Source organism: Ochotona curzoniae, unplaced genomic scaffold, assembly GCF_017591425.1.
Source record: "Ochotona curzoniae isolate NIBS_2020 unplaced genomic scaffold, NIBS_Ocur_1.0 patch349, whole genome shotgun sequence".
In the NCBI taxonomy this organism is placed as follows: Eukaryota; Metazoa; Chordata; class Mammalia; order Lagomorpha; family Ochotonidae; genus Ochotona; species Ochotona curzoniae.
Window position 1 is genome coordinate 125,837 of NW_024466916.1, and position 12,640 is coordinate 138,476.

Sequence of the window (12,640 nt, forward strand, 5' to 3'; positions counted from 1 at the left end):
AAATTTTGACATGGTGGGACATAATTGACTGTGTTATGTGTTATACCTTTGTGTTTTCTTGGTACTATGTTCTCATAATCCTTGCTCTCCCCTCCCCTCGCTAAAAAAAAAATCGTGTAATAAGATTAGCAGAGAGAGAGAGATCTTCCATGTGCTGGTTCTTTACCCAAATGGCCACAAGGGAGCTAGTTGAGCCACCCAAGGCTGGAAGCCAAGAGCTTCTTCCGGGTTTCCTCTATGGATTTGCAGGCCCAAACACTTGAACCATCAGCTGTTGCTTTCCTAGGCATGTAAGTAGACAGCTGAATCCAAAATTGAGCAGCAGTGACTAGATTCAGTGCCCCCTGGGTTGCCAGCACCACAAGGGTCAGCGGTGGGGTTGAACCAGGCCAAAGGCAGAAGCCATGTACTCCTGCTGAGTCTCTTAGGTATGTGGCAGGAACCCATGCACTTGGGCCACCGCCTGCTGCCTCTGACAGGAGGAACTAGACTCGAAGCAGGACTTTTATTCCAGGCGTTGTGATGTGAGGTCCGGGTTTCCCAGACAGTGTTTTTTTTAAAAAATAAATTTTTATTTTTAATTTTGAATTGTGTGGTACAATTTTGTGTAGGCTGGGATTCTCCCCCCCCCCCAAACTTCCACTCCCGTCAGATTTTTCCCATTTTGTTGCAATAGTGTAGTCCTTCATAAGGAATCATAATTCTGTTAGTTGCTTATTTAAGTGTACCCTGACATTGTTGGTACAGACAACGTCAGACAGTCCAGCATCCCATTGTCTACACATGTCCAACAGTTTCATTGGGATTCCATCTTTCGCCAGACAATGGTTTAACTACCATGTAACAATGCTTGCCCCTATATTGTGGATTTAATAAATACGTTTATATAACATCATTAGGTAATTGTGTATTTTAACATATAAGTCATTGTCTTGGCTTTATGTGTTGATATCATGTATTAAAATAGAATTAGTTTGTTTGGTATTTTAATAGCATTTATGACATGTGAGTAGTAACTTTAACAGCTCAGTCATTTTTTACTTTTTTCTCAGTGGTATTGGAGGCATGAGAAATTTGCATTTAAAAATTCCTGTGACATTTCCTTTTTAAGGAGTTTCTGTCTTTGGTTTTGAGTTATAAAAGTGATGTGTGGAAGAATGTGTCTAATATAGGCGTGTAACTGAACACCAGAAATTCCTGAGCCTCGTTTTGTAAATTCTGTTTAGATTTAGTCAATAAAGTGAGTGTCAGTGAAATCTTGTTCTGTGAACTAAATCTTCATTGAGGTCTGAGGACCTTGCTTATAAAAATAAATCCTATGTGTATTTCTTGGAAATACTGTTAGAAAGAATTGCCCAGATGTTTCTGTGTTATCACTTCATGTTCAATAGTGATGATTTTTTAAAAAGGTTTATTTTATTTTTATTGCAAAGTCAGATATACAGAGAGGAGGAAAAACAGAGAAATCTTCTGTCTGTTGATTTACTCCCCAACGGGCCGCATGGCTGGAGCTGAGCCAGTTCGAAGCCAGGAGCCTGGAGCCTCTTCCAGGTGTTGCACGCAGGTACAGCAGGATCCCAAGGCTTTGGGCCATCCATGACTGCTTTCCCAGGCCATAAGCAAGGAGCTGAATGGGAAGCAGGACTGCCAGGATTAGAACCGGCGCCAATATGGGATCCTGGCGTGTGCAAGTAAAGACTTTAGCTGCTAGGCTACTGTGCCAGGCCCAAAAGTGATGATTTGAAGAAAAGGAACATTGGTGGTACTTTGTTAATATACTTTAAAGTGGGAGTTTGTACTATTTGTAATGTCCCCCCCCCTCTAGTTTTCTGGCATTTTCATCCAATTCTTAGGCAAAAGACACTTTATTTTCAGTTTCCAGATGAACTGCTTTGGAAATAGAACAAAACCCAAATGTAGTCATTGGTTGTGATTGGAAAGCCATCTCACGGAACAACAGTATTTTCCAAAGCTGATTGGACACTTTGAGAAAGTGTTGGAGTAAAGGAGGATTTAGAGCATTCTCTGATGTTAACTACTTGTTAATAAATTATTCTTTAGTTTTTTCAAATTATTTTTATTATTTTTTCCATGTTACAGTGTTAAGTATAGGGATCCCCTTGTTTCCTTCCCACTGTTCCCTCTCACCATTTTCCCCTGTGTCACTGAAGTAGTATAGTCCTTCAGCAAGAGTCAAAGTCACATTCTGCTCGTCAAGTGCATCATGGCATCAAGGATTTAGACAAAGGCAGAAAGTCTAGTATCATATTGTCAAGGTATTTCTAACTTTCAGGAGGAAGTAGAGATGCATACGTCAGTGCATCTTAGCGCTATGCTAGCCTCCATTGTGTAGTTCGGCTATCAGAATATATGTATATGCTTTTAACCTGTATGTGTGTGTGTTTTGTATTTTGCATGAATGTAACCTTATGCCAGAAAGAAGACACGATATTTGTCCTTTTCAGATTCACTTGTTTCACTGATCATAATGTATTGCATTGCACATGTTGTTAAACTGTTTTTAATTGTTCTTTTTATTTTGGAAACCCCTGAGCTTTTTGTTAGCAGAGGAACGGGTGCCATTGATTTCATTGCTGCAGTTTAATTTGCATAGACTATAGGATCAAAAATAAATCTATGGAAAAGATTAAAAGCTTCTCAGTTTGTACGGTGCTGAAATTATATAGCTGTAATTATTGGCTTGTAGAGTCGAGAGAACTAGATTTAGCACTTTGTATACTTGGCACAAGATCCTTGTTAATGTACAAAATCTGTAAGGATTGTATTATTTAATAGGGAATTTCCCTACACTGCTAAAGCTATTATACAGTTTGAATGATTTTTAGTGTTTTGAATTCTGTTCTTTTCTATGTAATGAATTTGCTGTCTTTCCATTTATTTCAAATGTCATATAGAATATTTAGGAAGTAATTAGGGGATTTCTGTATGTTACTTGTTTGTTACAACTTGCTGATAATTGCAACATAAGTTCAGACAAAGTTTTGCTGCTAATGTCTTAATGTCTGGGGCATGAAGAAATACCCAGAAATATGGTGCCACAAATTAAGTCATGAAACCACAACTTGACACATGCAGATTGCAAATGGTTACTCACTGTCAGTGCAATTTGCTAGTGCTTCAGTTTGTTAGCTGGTCATTTTAGAACTTCAAAGTAATTCTTAACAATCTTGACCTAAACTGTCATGGTTTAATTTGTGCCATAGTAGTTTACATTCTAAACAAGTCTGAATGAGCTACACTCCAGAAATGTAGCTCCTACCCCTGTTCAGCAGGATTTAGGTAACAGGTCTTTGGCAAGAACCTTGAATAGCCATGTGGCAGAATTGGTTTTCTATCTACTGCTGATCTTCAGTGCCTCACACAGTGGCTACAATGTAATAGTCTATCAGAATGTATTTATTGAAAGTTTAAATAAAAGACTTTACATTAGGGAAGAAAAGAAGTCAGCGCATAGATTAGAAGAATAGAGGAAATTTAAAGGAGAGTGAGTTTTTTTAAAGATTTATTTTTATTATTTTTTTATTGGAAAGGTGGATATACAGAGAGGAGAGACAGAGAGGAAGATCTTCCTCAAGTGAGCTCAACAGCCGATGCTATGCTGATCCGAAGCCAGGAACCTCTCCTGCGCGGGTGCAGGGTCCCAAAGCTTTGGGCCGTCCTCAACTGCTTTCCCGGGCCACAGGCAGGGAGCTGGATGGGAAGCAGGGCCGCCGGGGATTAGAACTGGAGCACATATGGCATCCCGGGCATGCAAGGCGAGGACCTTAACCACTTGCGCCACCGCGCTGGGCCCCTGAAGGAGAGTGTTTTAAGATGAGAGTTGCAGTTATGTAAGAGGGTGAGGATTGAGCCAGATAACAGCAGTCTGCCCAGAGCTGTTTTAGCATAATGGGAGCTTTGGCTGAGAGGACAAAGAAAGTAGAGATGAGTAGAGACAGCTGTTGATGGAGTTGAGCTGTGGCACAAAGAAGGTAACTTTTTGAAGGGAAAATAAGAACATCATGTATAGGACCTTTCAAATAAATATAAGTGGAAATATTGGGGATGAGAATAATAATTATATATTATAGTATATATGGCTTTATTATTTTTTTTTGAGAAGTCGGATATATGTATATAGGTATATAGACAGAAAGAGAGGAATATCCTCCATCCGATGGTTCACTCCCCAAATGATCTCAATGGCTGGAGCTGTGCCAATCTGAAGCCAAGAACAAGGAGTTCCTCCAGGTCTCCCACACAGGTGCAGGGTCCCAAGGCCTTGGGCCATCCTCAACTTCTCTCCCAGCACCCATATGGGATCCTGGCACATTCAAGGCAAGGACTCTAGCTGCTAGACCACCGCACAAGTCCCTCTATATGGTTTTTTTTTTTTAAGATTTATTTTTCATTTTTATTGGAAAGACGGATATACAGAGAGGAGAGACAGAGAGGAAGATCTTCTGTCCGATTCACTCCCCAAGTGAGCGCAACGGTCGATGCTATGCCGATCCGAAGCCAGGAGCCTCTTCCAGGTCTCCCACGCAGGTGCAGGGTCCCAAAGCTTTTGGCCGTCCTCGACTGCTTTCCCAGGCCACAGGCAGGGAGCTGGATGGGAAGCAGGGCCGCCGGGATTAGAACCAGCGCCCATATAGGATCCCGGGCGTGCAAGGCGAGGACCTTAACCACTGCGCCACCGCGCTGGGCCCCCTCTATATGGTTTTTAATGCCAGAAATGACTTGGAATGAAAATTTCTGAGTCCACTTTTTCACTTTACTGTCTTATATGACAAAATTGTCTAAGTTTTCATAGAAGATTTTGGGTTTTTGTTAATTTCTTACAATGTAGCTGTGTTTAGTAATAAAAGCATTCATGGCTGCTGTTTCTTGAATCTTTATGTGTATAAGCATTGGCTAACTCCATGTTGGTAGATATGTATTTCCACATATATTCCTTATATGAGATCACAAGAGCACTGAATTTGGGACAGTATTGGAGCTCAGATCTGACTACAAAGCCACAAGTCCTAAACTTTTCTGATATATTGAGTGGTTTGACTTTCTGAAATTATTATCAAAATACTCACAATGTTCAAAACTTACAATCTTAACTATTTTTCTTTTTTTAAGATTTATTCATTTATTTAGAAAGTCAGAAGAAGAGACAGAGAGAGAGAGATTTTCCATCAGCTGGTTCACTCCCCAAGTGACTGCAATGGCCAGAGCTGAGTTGATCCGAAGCCAGGAGCCAGGAGCTTCTTCTGGGTCTCCCATATGAGTGCAGGGTCCCAAGGTTTTGGGCTGTCCTCTGCTGCTTTCCCAGGCCACAAACAGAGAACTGGAAGGGAGGTGGAGTAGCCGGGTCACGAACCAGTACCCATATAGAATCCCAGCGGTTGCAAGGCAAGGACTTTAGCCACTAGGCTACAGCACCAGGCCCAACTATTTTTCATTGTGTAGTAGTATGAAACATTCAACCTGGTTGTGCAGACAATCCCCATATTTCGTTCTGTTTTTAAAATGGAAACATGTTCATTAAGCAACTTACCTGTGTCTTCTTCCTCAGCCCACGGTAATCTCTATTCCACTTCTGAATTTGACTACTCTAGGTAACTAAATGGTGTTGTAATTGTATTAGACATTTTATGAGTGTTTTATTTCACAGAGTGTAAAGTCTTGTAAATCATCCATGTTGTAGCGTATGTTGGAATTCTCCCTCTCCTTTTTAAGGATTCACGATACCCTAGTGTGTGTGTATACCCTGTTTTGTTTACACATGTGCCCATTTTGAATGCTGTGAAAAATGCTACTGGGAACGTGACTGGGTAAATACTTAGCCGAGCTCCGGCTTTCAGCTTTTTCCAGTATGTGTTCAGAGGTGGAGTTGCTGGATCATATGATAATTCTATTTTTAGTGTTTTCGGGAACTTCCATACTGTCTTCCATTGTGGCTACATTATTTTATACTCCTCCCAACAGTGCACACGGGTTCTAGTATCTAGTGTCTCCAACACTTGTGATTTTCTGTTTTTTTAGTAGCAATTGCTCTTTTTGTTCTTTATTAATTTTCATCTATTTGAAGGCAGGAAGTTAGCCATACAAGCAGATGGAGATCCCTAGTGTCCTTGTTTGCTCCCCATATGCCTTCAACACCCAAAGGCTGAGCCATGCCACAGCTAGGAGCCTAGAACTCAGTCTGTGTACTCGTGTGGGTGGCAGGACCCAAGTACTTTGAGTCACCATCAGCTGTCTCACTGAATACTCATCAGCAGGAAGCCAGATCCGAGGCAAAGGAGCCAGGTTTCAAACCCAGGTACTCTGTTGTGCGAGGCAGGCATTCCAAGCTGTGTCTCAATTCCTACTTCAAAGGCCTGCCCCCTGGTAATAGCCATTCTGAGTGAGGTTTGTTGTTGTTTTTTTCATTTTTTAATTGTGTTTTTAAATTGTTATTGGAAAGGCAGAGTGACACATACAGAGGGGAGAGGCAGACAGAGACCTTCTGTCAACTGGCTCATGCTTGGAGTACCTGCAGTTAGTTATCAGAACTGAATTGGGTCAAAGCCGTGAACCCAGAACTCCACCCAGGTCTCCCAGTAAAGAGTAGGGACTCAGTTGGGGCCATCACCTTCTGCTTCTCAGAGTATGTATCAATAGGAAGCTGGGTCAGAAACAGAGCAGGAACTCAGACCTGAGTGCCCTGTGTGTTTGTCCCCAAGTGATATCTTCACTCTTGTACCAATGACTGCCCCAGGTATGAGATTTTTAAACTCCTCCAGACCTGCTTAGCAAGAATATATAATCTACATGTGTGACTTATACGTACTTTCGGCCAGTTGACCTATCAAGATTTATCTTAAAGATGAAGAGGTGATCATAATCACCACAAAGTTAAAATAAAATCTGATGAATATTTCAAGTTTATTTATTTGAAAGGCAGAGTTACAGAGATGGTGGAGAGAGAGAGGGCTTCCATCCTCTAATTCATTCCCCCAGTGGCTGCAATGACCAGGACTGGGCTGAAATCAGGAACTGGGAGCTTCCTACCTGTCCCCAAGGTGGATCCAGGGAACCAAGTGCTTGGACTGTCCTCTGCTGCTTTCTCAAAAACGTTAGCAGAGCTGGAAGTGAAGCAGCTGGATTTCAAGGCAGTGCCCGTAGGAGATGTCAGTGTTGCAGGAAGCAGCTTAGTCTATTTTCTGTAGCTTTGACCCCCTCAGTGGAATTTTTTTTATAGTAAAACTTGTATTGATACTTACTGCAACACAGAGAGCCTTGAGAACGTCATGCTAAGTCAATGAAAGAAGGTGTAGAGACCACATATTGTAATGATTCCATTTATGTGAAAAACTCAGGGGATTGTTTGGAGACAAAATAAAGAGTGGCTGCAAGAAACTAGGAGAGAATGGAGAGAAGTGATGAGCTGCTACTAATGAGGATGGGGTTTCCTAAGCACAGAGAAATGTTTAAAAAAGAGAAGAGAAAGATGAAATAAGTCTTGTTTTTTTCCTAATTACTGCAGATAGACCGTGTATATAATAAGCTTTGAAAAATTTATGGGGAAAAGAATTTTTAGAATGTGATTGGGGGAGAATAATATGCAAAATCAGAATACTCATTTTCTTTTCCTAGTGAGATATTTTGTAACTTTTTTAGTTTAGGGGACACAACATGTATAATTTAGATGTTTCTAAAAATCATAGTTTTGAATATTATTCAGTACATGGTTTACTTAGAAAATAATTACATTACCGGTTGAATCTACTCATCATGTTAGTGTTTGAAAAGGCATCTTATGTTTGGCAGTGCTTGAAAATTCATGTTTTAGCTCCTTAACATTGTGCAAATGGTTCATTGTGCAATGGAAAGTACTTAGCTTTTGATTGAGGAAGGGACATAAAATTCATTTGCTAGCTTGAATATAATCGTTGAACTAATTCCGTATGAATCCAGTTGCTTTGTTTGTCTAACCCAAATTTTAAAGCCATTTATGTTACAATGCATAGATTAAACAGTGTTACCATAAAACATCAGATGTGGGGAAAAGCTATTATGTTTTACTCAAGTTTTAAAAATGATATCAAGAGATATTATATTGAGAAATCATTGACAATAGCTTATCTAATCAACATATTCTGTAGTTTCAGAGTCATAAAACCAGGAAGAGATAGATTTCTCCTTTATAACTCAAAGTTTTAAATTTGCTCTTCCCTGAAGTTTCTGGGAAAGGGAGACAGTTACATATTCCTCATGCTTACTCTAACAAAGTCTGTACTTACCTATTTTAAGACCATAACTGAAGGTCTACAATGTTTGTCCCAACACTTAACTTGTAAGGTCAGTATGAAGCTGCCCATGATCAAAGAAAAGTCTGAAGAAAATCATACTCCACCAGACATCCATTTTATTTTTGTATGTTGGAATTGTATGTATTGCTTGTCCAGAACTAGCTGCTGTGGAGTTGTGATCTCTGCTTGATCCTTCTGTGAATTTTTTTTAAAAAAGTTTTTAGCTCTTTATTGCTTTAAAAGTGCGTAGTTTACTTACGTTGGCATGCATGTAACTGAAGCTTTGAACACTTTGCTCAGAAGGTAGGGTTATTTTTAATTCTTTAGATTTGTGAGAAGTATCTACAAAGGTGTACCAGTTTCTGATCTCGAACGAAGCTCGCTCTGACTGTACTGCCAGAGACAGTGGTGATTCCCTGGGGACAGCATCAAAGTACAGAGCAGCTGTATCAACAGCATCGTGCTTGTGCCTCGCTGTGATTTGAAAAGGGCTTTGAGGATTAGACATTTTTCCCCCAAATACTAACTTTGTTGTTTGTAATAGCAAGGGATTTGGCAAAGTTACTGAAAAATAAAACAAGCATTGTTCATTAAAAATAGGAAAACTATAGTTCATTTATTTGGTCACAGAATTTCATCTCATTAAATGACATTTTCAGTCCCTCACTTCATTTACACATTTTATTGTTTTTGTTATTTTATTATCAACAATGCATTGAATTTTCTTCAATAAGCCAATCCCATAAGGATAAATATCATGTTTTCTCTGATATAAGGCAACCTTCATGCAAAATACAAGATCAGTAGATATATAGGTAAACATGTATATGCATGTATTCTCATAGATGAACTTAATAATGGAGACTAGCATACCAGGAAGTGAAGATATGCTGTAGTATTCATCTTGGCTCCCAAATAAAAGGAGGACTCCCAATGAAATTGTTAAATGTATCTTGATAATAGGATGCTGGGCTTTTTGCCATTGTCTGTACCTGCAGTGTCAGGATACACTTAAATAGAACAGTGGACTTATGACTGTCTTGAAGGATTACACTATTTATACTATTGTAATAATATAGGAAAAATCAGTGGAGGGAAGGGGTCTGGGGGAGGAGAAGGGGAAATACCTTAGCCTAAGGAACTGTATCATAAAATAAATAAACTAAAATAATTTTTAAAAATCTTCATTTATGATTAGAAACTTTTTTCAAATTCTGACAATTGTATATTTTGGCTAGAATTATTAAGTAAACACCAGGCTTTATCAACCAGAAGTCAGAAGCAGATTTGAAATATCTTCCACTACCAACATTTTGGTAACCATATGGCAGAAGAATGAGGTTCCTTGTATATTTACTAATTATCTTCTTTTTCATGTGAGTTTGCAATAGTTTGTGATGAGACATTTTCCCAAGTGATTACATTTTCTTCGGATTCCTTTTTTTAAGGAGGAAACACTATGAAATGTATTCTTTAAGTTAATATTAGAATCCTGTCATTATGGGAGACTTAAATTGCCAGATTGAGAGAATGAGCAGTGAAAGTTATTGTATTTTTCAAAATCACAAAAATGATGCAAAATCCTAGTTTTCCGGTCTTAGGATAGTGAGCTGGGAGTGAACTCATTTCTGGTTCAGCAAACTGCAACAACATGGCATCCTACAGGTTCCACCCAAGACAGGTCTGAGTAGCCTTCAGACCTGACAGCCAGCAGATCAAGAACTCTAGTAGTGGCACATCAGGTGCCATTTCTTACAGTGTGGCAAAGAATTTAAGACTGCATGGGACAACAGTGAGCTGCACATGCACTGAGCTTGGTGAGAACTCACTTCTAGCCCAGTGCATTGTACTGGTCCCACAGGAAAATAATACCAACTCTGGCATCATGTGGGTCAAAATAGGTCTGTGTGGTCCTCAGACCTAACAGCCAACAGGTTTCAGCAAGATCAGCACCACCAACAACCTAGCTATATAGGACACCTGGTGTCTCCCTAATCCTGAGACCTGCTCCAACTGGAAGTGGGAGAAAGGTTGTACAGACAACGGTGCAGCCTCAACATGGTATCACAGGAGGTAGAGACTGGTGAGCCAGGAGCTGGGGCTATGGAGATCATGGTGGAAATCTAACATAAGAACTCAGACCTGGAACTTGCTGGAGAGAGTGGCACAAGTGACTGCAAACAAAGAGCTGTGTGCCAACTGCAATAAGTAAAATCAAACTGTAGACCTGTGGGTGACAGAGCTTAGAAACCTGCCCCAAGGAGAAGAATCTGATAACCAGAAGTACAATGACCAAGAGCAAAAGAAGAGACAAAGAACAGTGAATAATATTGAAGACTCCCCTGCAAAGGAGTAAAACCCTTTGCCAACCTCAGAGTTCACTGAGGAAGATATTGAGAAAATGTGGGATACAGAATTCAAAAAACTCATTATAAAGCTTCTTATCAACAACAAGAAGCACGTAAAGCAGGCATTCAAGGAATTCAAGGAATATGTCACACTGGAAATGAATCAAATGAAAGCTGATATATCAGAAATGAAGAATACAGTGGAGCAAATTAAAAATACAGTGGAAAGTCTCCAAAATAGAATGAAGCAAGCAGAAGAAAGAATCTCAGAATTGGAAGATATTTCCTGTCACCAGGGGGAAGCAAAAAGCTGGAAGCAGAGCAGGATCATGCCATAAAAAGTGTTCAAGAATTGAAAGACACTACTAAAAGGCCAAATATAAGAGTTATGGAGTTGCAGAAGGTGCAGAGAGAGAAGAAGCTGGGTTTACAACTGTATCCAGTGAAATAATAAGAGAAAATGTCCCTAATGTAGAGAAAGTATTGGGAAACAACATCCAGGAAGGGCACAGGATTCCCAACAGAGTTGACCAAAAGTGTTCATCACCACGACACACTCTAATCAAGCTCTCTCCAATCGAACATAAGGAAAAGATCCTTAAATGTGCACATGAAAAAAATCAATTGACATATAAAGAATGCCAGTTAAACTCACAGGAAATTCTACAGGCCAAAAGAGAATGAAGTGACATATTCCAGATTCTAAAAGAAAAAAAAAAAGTTGTTGGCCAAGGATAACGTATCCAAAGCTTTCCTTTGTCTTTGAAAATGAAATAAAATTCTTCCACAGTAAAGAAAAGTTTAAAAAAATATGCCTCTTCTAAACCTGCCCTACAAATGATACTTCAAGATGTTCTCTTGACAGAGAAAAGTAATAACATCCACCAAAACCAAAGGCAAATGCGAAGAACATCCTAGTAAAATAACAACAGAATACTGAATCAGTGAATAATCCAATGCTAAAACGACAGGACCAAATTATCACCCATTCATAATAACCCTGAATGTAAATGGCTTAATCTCATCAACCAAACATTATAGAAAAAAACGAAATCCATTGTTGCCTGCAGGAGACTTATCTCACCAACAAAGATCAGTGGCAATTATTTCATGGATTTTGATTTTTTTTTTTTTTAGTTTCATCTCTTCAAAACACTTCCTTTCTCATTAAATTCTTCACTGACTCATAGATCACACAGTAGCATCATTTTCTTCAAGAAGATTCTTGATTTTCTTTTTCATTTCTTCAGTGACACATTAGTCATTCAGTAGCATGTTATTTAACTTCATGGCATTGTTAATTTCTTTTTCTTCCTGCTGTTGATTTTGTATTGTGGCTTTTCATTTAAGGGGATGTATAGTAACTGTAATGGAGACTGTCATATCTAGATGGTAAGATACAATGCGGTATCTGTCTCTACTTCCAGACTAAAGATGGACTCCCAATAAAACTGTTTACTATATCTTGACAATAGAAAGTTTTACTGTCTGCCGTTGTGCATGCCGGTAATGATGGACATATGACTGTGTATGGAGAGCTATATTATAGTAATGATATAGGGGAACTCAGTGAGCAGGGAAGGAATTGGGGAGGGGATAAGGGAAATATCAGGGCTTATGGAACTGTATTATAAAGTGATGATAATAATAGTAAAAAGAAGTAAAAGTTTAAAAAATAACTTAAAAAAAAAAAAAAACAAACAACCAAGAATAATCCAATTGTTTGGGAGCCTACATGGATTGTGTAAGACTGGGAAGAAGCCCTGGGCCCTGGCGTAAGAGCAGTCCTGGCCATTACAACCCTTTGGGGAATGAAACAGCAGTTGGGAGAGATTTCTCTTTCTCTTTCCCTCTCCCCCATAACTCTGCCTTTTTAATAAAGAAATATCTTCTAAGATGTACACATATGAACTTGTTGCAAGTTAGGCAATGCTCTAGGCAGGTAATTGATACACTTAAGTGCTAAGATAGCATCAGGCTGCATGGCTTTGAATTCTTGGCTAAATG

General features: G+C 39.3%; 1 protein-coding gene across 2 annotated transcripts in view; it reads left to right on the plus strand.

Moving 5' to 3' along the window:
* The window catches only part of LOC121167215 (TBC1 domain family member 23), a 64,344-nt gene that overhangs the window by 7,614 nt on the left and 44,090 nt on the right, over positions 1-12,640 (plus strand). The window lies entirely within an intron of this gene.